The sequence below is a fragment of the Castanea sativa genome, chromosome 12, assembly GCF_040712315.1.
Source record: "Castanea sativa cultivar Marrone di Chiusa Pesio chromosome 12, ASM4071231v1".
Taxonomy (NCBI): Eukaryota; Viridiplantae; Streptophyta; class Magnoliopsida; order Fagales; family Fagaceae; genus Castanea; species Castanea sativa.
Window position 1 is genome coordinate 24,764,043 of NC_134024.1, and position 11,084 is coordinate 24,775,126.

An 11,084-nucleotide genomic window follows, 5' to 3' on the forward strand; every position below is an offset into this window, starting at 1 on the left:
GTCTTGAACCAATTGAATAAAACTGACATTCCAATGATAATCCCCTGAGAAAGATATTAACTTAACAACTGAAGCATCCTTATTACATGCAATGCCATACAATTCTGGAAAAGTATCTTTCAAAGGTGGTCCCCCGCACCAAGAATCATGCCAGAATTTAATAGAAGAATCATCACCCACCTTGAAGCTAATAAAACAATGAAAAGTATCCCGCCCTTTCTTGATACTCTTCTTAGAACACCAACCCAACCACAAACTGCCACACTTTGTGTCTACTACCCTTCTCAACAAAGCATCCTCTTCATATAAAGTGTCCCTTCAAGAAGGGCATTTTTACCATTACCTCTTCTTGATTGGTATGGAGCTAATAGACTTAAATGGCATACAGAAGGTTACTTTCCTCTAATCACACTATGGATGTGGCATATTATGTACCATTCTAATGCCCCCTCAAGCAATTTTAATATGTACATGCACAAAGTTTGCATATATTGAGGAAACGTTCTATCTCCAGTTCATGATTTTTAACAACTAATTAACGCCATTTCTTCAACATTCAGTCAGACAATAGTACATATCATTAGTTAACAAACATGAGAACATATCACTTAGTTATCAAACATGAGAACACATATTAGTCATAAGAGAACCATTGGAAGTGCTTACATTGCCTGCAACTCTGTGCAATTTCCCAATTCTGAAGGAATTGTCCCATAAAAGTTGTTGTCATGAAGAGCTCTAGAACATGATACATCATAATACCATCAGCTGCAACATCACATTTTAACATAGCAAATTAAACAAAAAAAGGTCAACAAAAAAACGTACAAAAACTTCAACTGGTCTAGCTTCCCAAGATCAGGTGATAGAGAACCACTCAATTTGTGATACAGAAGACGCCTGGAAGATATCAAGAACAAACAGAGTTAGTATCATAGTTTCAAAGGCAATACATTTTGCAGTTGGTAAATTGTGTCCTATCATGTTTCCATTCCCACTTCTCCATCCCATGCATCATGCATTATATGATACACATTTTTCACAAAATAAAAAAGTAAAAAGGGAAAGTTAACTAAAAAAGAATAGGATACATGCTACTTTCAAAAAAAAAAATACAGAAGTGCAAAATTTTTCACCATCAAAAGGAAGAATAAAGTTTTTTTTTAATAGATCCGAAGTCAAAGTGAGGGATTCAAATCCTAGACACCTAGTTGAAAACACCAGGGAGTGCTAGTTAACCTAAAGGTCATTGGCTTGAAAGGAAGAATAAAGTACCCAATGCCTGATCCTAAATATGAAACCTTTATCCTCAAACTCAATAAAATTAGCACTTAAGAATGTAAAACAAGTGCATATCACTTTAGGTCCCATTCGCCAAGTTAGGAATTTATAATTCCACAAAATTTCCTGTGATGGAACAAGACTTTTATAGGAGAATTTCCTAATGTAATCTAGTATGACTGTTTTAAATTGTTAAGAATGTTATAAAAACCATTGGTCAGAATTTGGCCAGAATACTTGAAGTTCTTGGAGTTTCTTATTCCAATTTGGTGGGATGGGAAATTTTGGTACCCAATTTTTGGAACAGTTTGTGCAACTGCAACCCAATGAGGGAGTTGGATATATGTTAAGAAGAACAAAGGTCCCTCCAGGACTACATGGAAATTAGATAAAATGCAATATGTTTTGGGTTAATTATCAGCAACTACAAAAATAAACCATCAATAATTATGCATTAAAAAAAAGCAACAGAGGAAAATGACGATACAAGCATATTTAGAGGTTATTCTAGAAAATTACAAGTATGTTACTCTTTTTGAACTCAAATCACATTTCACCCCTTTCCAATTACATGGGTCAGGATCTTCTGGTCTCCATTGTTCAAGGACTCCATCTGAACTAACAACTGCTGTCCTGAACCTTAGAAGTGCCTCACCTACAAACCACAAAGGGAACTTGACACATTAAAAGTGAGAGAGAGAAATAAAAGAACATGTCCGTCTTTCTTGCTTGAAGCATAGACTGAGCAAACAAGGTGAACATTCACCTAGAATTTCAATTGGTGCCCAACCTAGTGAGGTGAAAAAAAAGGGCAATATTTATCATTATCAAGATCATATCATAATGGAGAATATATATATATATATATATATATATATATATATATATATATATATATATATATATATATTCAGTTTTTTTTATATCTAAATGACGGCATTGTCAAAGACAAATACGACAGCTGAGCTATAACTTATAAGAATGATAACTCCAACCAAACTCAACCAGTGGCTTATGCAAGTTTAAGCAATAATTTGAAGAGAACCATTTCCATTACTAGTACGAAGGTTTTGATAAAATGTATATATAATAATCAAAAATATATAAATCATCAGCACTGTACCACTTTGAGCTATCAAGAATAATAGAAAAAGAATTACAAATTCATAAATATATCACCATACCATCAGATTTTAAAATAAAATAATAAGCATTGAAAGAAAACCAAAATGATTTGATTTGACAAAAGTAGCATCCCATTCACAGATTTTAAATAACCCAACTAACCAATAGCCCTTATAAAAAATGTGGCAATGAAGGATTATTAATCAATAGAAATGCATAATAGATGAACCAAAAATTTTAAAAAGTAAAAGGAGTCATAAAGAGTGCACTGCAAAAGGGGTTGCTTCATGTAGTCAGATTGGTGGATTAATACAAACGTCACCATCTATGAAATTGTGTGGAAAACTCTAATATTAAGTACAAACAGCTTGTCAAAAAGTTGGACTTTTTGCATGAGGTTGCGGCAATGATTTCTATCTCAAACAATCACCACCACTTCATAATTTGTACAAGATTGCATGTAATACAATCAATAACCAGATTGTAACCTTATTTACTAGCAGAAAGCCTCTGCTGGACAGGCATAAACAATTGCGAATTGAGATAAAGAGTCATCACCCACTGCTCTTCAGAGCTGCGTAGGAATCTATGAGGGGTGGTTTTGATAGGGTCCAACCCTTCAACACTTTTCGCATGAAGCAGCTACTCTCAACTTTCAAGACTCAAACTCACATACTTAGGCTTGGCAGCCCAAGACTTAACTTTTAGAGTAGCAGACAATGGCCATTGATTTAACCATTAAACTAATATTGCTTACCATCTTCCACACCCGCATCAATGTTATTTTGGCCCCTCCGTACTCGTTCCCATCACCTAGTTCCAATAATGTACGTTCAAACCATATTGAAAACAAAAATAATATCATGAAGTAATCAACAGTAGATTGAAATGTGAAAAGAGGAATATATACCACTGGTTATAAAGTGTGTTGTTTCACATTAAGCTTTGAGTTACTTTTTTTGAATCTTATGCCGTCTCGTATAATGAGGAGGAGGTCTTGCATGTCCTTCGTCAGATGCCTCGGGCCCAGCATTGTGTCCATGTTTGTGCCCCCTATCCCACAAGGAGGTGCCTTTGATATGCGTTTCGGCCGACCTTCTGCCACTGCAGGTAACCCAACAGTCTGCTCAGCCTGAACATGGGGTAGGTCGATGGCTGAAGAAGGGGCAGTGTGTGTACTGTGGGAGGGTGGCTCCTGCTGCATGTCAAGTGGAGTTGGATCAATACCCAAGTCAAAGGATGAAATGGGTAACAGTTGAGGAAATGACCGTAGAGTGTGTGGACGAATGTCAGACCCAGGACAAGGATGTGGGGTGGGTGTCAGGATGGTGGGGCGAGGAGATGGATGTGGGGTGGGTGAAGGGATAGTGGGGGTAGGGGATGGATGTGGGGTGGATGAAGGGATGGTAGGGCTAGGGGATGGATGTGGGGTGGATGGAGAAGGATCGGGGGTAGGGACAACCCAAGGGCTAGCAACAGGCGGACGAGGGCGACATCCGGCCGGGGTTGTGCTTGTGCTTAGGCCTTCAGTAGTGCTTGGGCCTGCAGGAGTAGGTGTCTCCTCATTTGGGGCCTCAGGGATAGGAGGTTGTACACGTTCAATTGCATGCACTACCATCAGGACCTCAGTAATGTCCTTGTGGTCCTCCGTGCCCACTGGGTGACGCCTCAACAAACGGACGTATCCTTCAATCTGCACATGGAAAAACCACACATATTAGTAATGCAATACCAAATCAACAATGCCAATCGATAATAAAATAAATGTTGGTTCAGAATTGGTTCTGCTAGTAATAATTGCAAATTATAGGAAGACCAAGTGCTAAGTAGAAAATGTAGTAACATATATCATGTTATCTAAACAGTGGTTTCATGTTATTTCAGTACGGTAAGATGTAGAAGACATTGAGAACTTACCAGCAGAGTCACTATAGCACCGGGCCTATCTATGAACCTCCGAGTTATCCTTTTGAACCAGTCGTGGTACTCGTGCTGTGGAGGCATATCACCAAGCACTGCTTCACAATGCCGTTGAAGGCGATTACCCCACTCATCGATATGCACAGCATGTTTTCGTGTCCAATCAACACCGACCTTCCCCCTCAAATCAATGCCATGAAGCACTGTGTCAATGTCAACATTAAGGGGAATTTCTTGGATCATCCCAAATTGATGAACGACACGATCCAGTGTATGTTTTTCTACTAGATGGAAACATACAAGTGGCACCGTTGTCGTCCACACAGCCCTCCCTGCAACGCACCACAGCGGAAGGTCCTCTAACTCAGCTTCATATGGCTGCCACACCACCTACAACAGCCAAAAAACAAGGACACAACACATTATGCAACAATGTTTATATTTCAAAGCTCACCAAACCTATATCTTATTCCTAAACATATAAAATAATGCATTTTCATACCTGGCCTGGCAACATTGAAGTTATTTACTCACGATACCTGTCCCTGAAGATGTGGGCGGGCCTATTTTTCTTGTTTGGGACCCACAACCACCTACAATCAAGAAGAATAGATCAATATCTACAACTTTTGTACAGAGATAATTCCAATGTTAAAACTATAATGTAATCACATATAACTAGTGAGATAATGTTATAGATATTTACTTAATTAATAATATCACTAGAATAAGAAACAGTCCTTATAAAAAACAAAGCATATACAAGCCACATGACAATCACAAAATTAGAGTATATTAACGTAATAATATATATTGAACCTCTATTTGAAATTTATGCAATGTTGACATAAAAATTTGCTAGAAGCCTTTAAAATAAATAAATAAAATCAAGTTACATGATTGTGGGCTTAGGTAATGATCACATAATGTATATAACGTGCATGAGGTAAAAACTTACTTCAAGGACAGTGGACCACGCACTGGAGGACCATAAGCACCCACTGGCGGGTCATGCTCAACTGCAGGGCACAAATAGGGGAACCTGGCCCATGCCCAATACTGGAGTAACAGTAAGCACCCACTAATCTGACTGGTGTCCTCGCTTGCCCTGCATAGCTCTCGGTACAACCATGCAAGGCAAGCACTTCCCCAACTGTACCTTCGTGGGTTACGAAGGTCTTCTAACTGCTGCACCCACATTAGATGCACCCTATCACCGGATTTGTCCATGAATATTGTGTCCCCCAGTAGCGCTAGGATGTAGCATCGTGCTTACTTATGCAGCTGGTCCTCTTCAGCATTAGGCGGCAATGGATTAGCAACTTGCTCCAAAAGCCAGTTGATGAGAATCCTTTGACCAGTAAGTTGCTTATGGTTGTCTTGATTTATAGGTTGAAAGCCAAGGAAGTCTCAGCACACATCCACCCAAGTTTTCTGCGTGCTCCCTGTTATAGCGTCACCATCAACAGGAAGCCCGAGAAAAACCTCCACACCCTGCAATGTGATGGTGATCTCACCATGTGGCATGTGGAAGGTGTGAGTCTCGGGTCGCCATCGCTCCACTAAGGCCGTTATTAGACCATGGTCAATCTCTCTACCCAGGACCCAAAGGAGTCCCTCCAAACCAACTGCCTTGATGATGTTCTCGACTCGGTCGTCCACCATTGGCTCCTGATTGGAGAACTCTGAACTACGGCTACGGCAGGTAACGGATCCTGGATCCTACACAGAATAGAACCATGGATTAATATATGACAACAAATGCATGTACATTGTATAAATTAAATGCATGTACATTAGTGATTAATGTAGTGTTATGTTTTACCTGCCCATTCCAAATAGCTTCGGATCGATGCTTGAGTTGCTTAGACAACACTGACCTGTCAATGGGTCCAGGCTCTGTATAGTCAATCCGCCCAGCATTTGCAGCAGCCATACTGCACAAGAATGATAAGCACTTAATTTGAGACATGAACACACAATATGCTTATGGAACTAGGTATGAGTTAGAGCAACTAAAGCCAATTTGTACAATGAGAATTCAGTCAAAGATGAAAGACTGAACCAAAAGCAAGAAAAAGAGTAGTAGTAGCAATCAACTGCAGCCGAACCATATTAGAATTAATAAACTAAGATGCAAGCAGAAAACAACCCAGATTGTTAAAACTCAACCCCTTAGGAAAAAAAAAAACACAATAATTCCCACACAAATCCAGCAAAACCTCTGTTCATAGAAGAAAAATTCAAATGGTCCCATCCATGTACATCAAGGTAGCCAGAGAAACATCAAAAAAAAATTGAGCATGCATTTGAACATCCCATGGAAATTAAAAAGAACCATTATTTTATATAACTTCATAGAGAAATCTATCACAAGTCATGGAACAATAAAGTAATTGGAAATGTGGGGATTAGGAAGAAAAACCTACTAAATGATCTTAGGTTGATGGAGGAGAAAAGGAATAGTGGATATTTGCCTGAGGAAGATAGATAAACAATGGTGGAGGTGAAGGCAACCTTGGAAAAAACAATGTATTGGAGGAGATCTCTTGGAGAAAAAAAAATCATTATTCTTATTGTGGCTAAAAGGAGGTGTTAGGGAAAGTAATTTCCCAATTATATAATGCAATTGTGCAGGAGAGGCAAATTCTGGGTTCAGTTCTTATTGCGAAAAAATGCGTAGACCACAGAGTTGTCAGGTAGCCCTAGAATTTTAATTAACCTTTTTTTTAAGATACACTTAACACTAACCCGAATTTTTTTGTATATGATCCATGAATACACTTACACCAACCAGAATTTTTTTTGTATATGCTCCATGAATACACTTACACTAACCAGAATTTTTTTGTATATGCTCCATGAATACACTTACACTAATCTACAGCTTAATCTCTTTTCTATATCACATTCTATTTGACATCATTAAGAAGCTTTGATTCAGCAACATTACTTGATTCCTTCCAATCAACACAATCAGGTCCAACTGTCATTCCCACAAATAATGCATGATTTGAACCACAAACTCTGCTGGTTGTCAATCATCTAGCCTGAAAAATGACAAATCGAAGCCTGCAACTAATAACCAATCTATCCAGCCAATGTTCATGACAACAAACCCTGTTACATTGACCAGATTCCAATGAAAGCCCGTGCTCATCCTCAGAGGCAAATACGAGTTCATCAGTGTTTTTATCAATGTGGTGTATAGTTTACCTGAGTTGAATTTTCTAATAGTATAAAATTAGAAGTGCCTAGAAAATGCGATTTGACTTAAACCAAGGTCATTGACAGTCTACCTGACAGACAATGAGTTGTTGTCTATGTTTGGATCTAATTTAGAAAGATTTTTGTATTTGATTTTACAAAAAATCATCAGACCCAGAATCTTAAAATTAATTAAAAAAGTACATAGAATCCCATCCAGAAAGAAATGTTCTCTAATTTCATAACAGGATTACAGGAGCATTGCCATGGTAAAGTAAGTAAGTAAATAAAATAAGAAGGTGGGGGGGAAGGGAAACCTGGTTGAATTGAAGAATTTTATGATAACAGAATTTTATCTAGGGCTTATTGAAATATAATTACAAGTTTGGGTAGCTACTCTGCTGCTAGTGTCAAGAGAAATCAATTAAAAACAAGACCCATAACAATCTAAGAAAAACAATAATTGAAACAATAATTGGTGTACAAAAATAACAATAATTGAAACAACATACATAGGATTGGCATAACAATTTAACGAAAAGAAACCCTTCAAAAAAAGAAAAAAAGAAGCATACTATATGAGAATACACACCAATTTCAGGTAAAAACTACCAAAGTGGGGGAGGGGGGAATCAAACTCTCTTACTCGTTCAAAAAAAAAGTTAGGAACCCAATTTTCATGAAAAATAATGGTTTTATTGTGTCCTTGCACTAATTACACACTAGCCTACATCAATTCAATTCACAAGCATACCAACACGGCCAAAGCAAACCCAAAACCCCAAAATCCCAAACCAAACACACACAGAAAATACACATTCTGAATAAAGAAAGATTCAACGCAAAATACATGAACAAAGAAAAAAGGAAAAGATCATTCACTTACGGTTTTCTCTGTGAGCAAGAGGGAGGCAGTAGAGGCGTAGAGCAAGATAAAGGGTTATCAGTTTTCTCTGTGTACACTCACCTTTTTTTTTTAGTTTTGAGAGATCGCGTAGAGGGTGAGTGAGTGAACAGTGGTGAGTACGAAGAGGGTGAGTGAGTGAGAGTGGAGAGGGTGAGCGAGTGAGAGGGGCTGAGGTTCGGTGTGTGAGAGTGAGAGGGTGGGTGAGAGGGAGAGTGAGTGAGAGTCTGCTGTGTTAGAGAGAGAGGAAAGTATTTGTGCAAGAGGCATTAATTTTGAAAATAACCCAAATTGAAATCGAGTCTTACAAACTCGGTTTCCTATTTTTCCACGTGGATCAACCACGTCATACCCAAATGGCCACGTCACATAAATCGAGTCTTAGAGACTCGATTTTCAGGTGGACGTTACGTGAAAAAAATGCCACATCAAACTAAAAACCGAGTCTAAAAGACTCGATTTATAGGCTCAAAATCGAGCCTTTTAGACTCGAGATGTTAATAAATTATATAGTTTGGAAACCGGCCTGCTAACTATATACTTAGAACTAAGGGCTAATTTGCTATTTTTGCCCATTCCCGCGAGAGTTTTGGCTCCAAATACTACATTTTTCAGCACCATTTTAACGTAACCTTCAAGATAAAGATATCCCAAATTTTTCAACCCACAAAATAAAGCCCCATAATTTGAAAAATAAAAGGTGCGGCCGTCGATGACTTAGCTCCAACGACGATCTGAGGCGCGGTGGTTGGCGATATCATCTCCGACGACGAGCTGAGGGGCACGGTGGTCGGCAATATCATTTCCTCCACTTCTTCGTTTGATTACAGGTCTCTCTCTATTTAACTCTGTTTGTTTCCCGAGAAAAAAAAAGTTGAAGTTGTCCCAATCTCTCTTCCACTTCTTCGTTCGACTACAAAGTATTCGTCCAATTTTGGGTTAGTCCTGGTGTTTTAGGGGCTTAGAGAGAGAGAGAGAGAGAGAGAGAGAGAGTAGTAGTAGTATAAATTGGGGGCTAGGGTTTGGATACTTTGGAATTGGAATCACGCCAAACCGGGTTTGATTCAAAATAGATCCGTGGCTTAAAAAAGCAGAAGGTGTGGATTTCGTTATTTCTCATTTTCTTCACTTTGCTCTGCATTTCCTGGTTTATTTGTGTATTTAGGTTTGATCTGAAGCTTTAGTCTGATTCAATTTTGTATATAAAATCTTTTTATTTTATTTTATTTTTTATTGTAAGTTCGAATTTTTTTAATAAAATTGATGCACTGGAATTGAATGAGAATGAAATAGTTTTCATTTGGCAATGGTGGCAATTAAAAATATATTAATTATATTAATTTTTGCTTGGGGCATAGAATGTGGGGAGGACTTAAATAGAATCTGTTAAGCTCAATTATCTTAAAGGTTTGGCCGTTTTTAGAGTTTGCTTTACTGCACAATTTCTTGAACGGAGAGAACTATAGGAATGTTATACAAATGTTATAGAGGACCTTGTTAGTTCAATATGGTTAAATTTGCATGGAAAGAATTGCGCCACTTTGGAAAGGGTGTGATCTAAATCAAGAATTGCTGGGGTTTCAGTTTGAAATATATTATTGTTGGGCATGCTTTGTTTTCAATTGGTGTCACGGATTTGTTAAGGCCTATGTTGGTATCAATTTAAGATGGTTTGACTGATGAAACGGCAAAACCATAGCTCAGTGCTTTGTTGGTAGTGTGTTATGGTACTAAGGTTTCAAATTTCACTAGAAATTTAAAAAATACAAGATCCATTTCCTATCTATTGTATTATATAATGCCCAAGTCAGGTTTTTCACTCTATCAAATTTCACTAGTGATAGCAACTAGTTTATATGTGTGGTTGATTTTTAGGATTTATGCTGGCTGGATCAATACTCATGGTTGGTGGCAATAATGCTCAACTGAAGTTGCTGCATAACTGACGCTGGTGCTGCTTAAGTTGCTGCATAATTGCTGGTGCTGTTGTTGGAGGCATGATGGATGCTTTGATTGATTTGGTATGTCATTACCAAGCACAAATATACATTATACAAATTTACTTTATCCTAGTTTTTTAATTTTTTTTCCACAACATTGTCTGATGGGATTATTTTGGCAAGAGTTACTCTATAGTTCTGCCTTTTGTTACTACCATCATATGTTGTATGTTTGATTTCTTGAATATTGACTAATAATATGCAATAGGTAACAATCTAGTGGAAGTTGCCCTCACCATATACTTAATCTTTGTTACTCAAAGCACTAAATAATGGTATCCGGCAGCATAATTGGTTCATTGACACTTTTTTTTTTGGTTAATTATGTTTTGGATAGAAAATTTACTACTAACCCGGCTATTCATGGCAGCCTCCTTGGATCACCTTTCTGGGAGCATGAGAAGGAGATATTTAACCTTGAAATTTCTCCTGGTGCAGAGCCTTGGGTTTACTATACAATATATGCGTTTTTTGTCTTCTTATTTAATATATTTGACATTGTAAGTTTCTTCTTAACTTTATGTTCTACTATCCATTTATGTGCTGCTAGACAGTACTTCTATAATATGTTTTTTTCATGATTTTCCTCTCATCCAGGATATTAATCTTCTTTGGCAACCACTACTTAGTTACATGACACAAAAATT

General features: G+C 37.7%; 1 long non-coding RNA gene across 1 annotated transcript; it reads right to left on the minus strand.

Moving 5' to 3' along the window:
* Nucleotides 1-666: 666 nt before the first annotated feature.
* LOC142619241 (uncharacterized) lies at nucleotides 667-1,931 on the minus strand. The gene is made up of 3 exons (XR_012841467.1): nucleotides 1,801-1,931; nucleotides 829-900; nucleotides 667-738 (listed from the first exon to the last, which is right to left on the minus strand). It is a non-coding gene; the product is annotated as an uncharacterized LOC142619241 (long non-coding RNA).
* Between the last annotated feature and the right edge of the window lie 9,153 nt (nucleotides 1,932-11,084).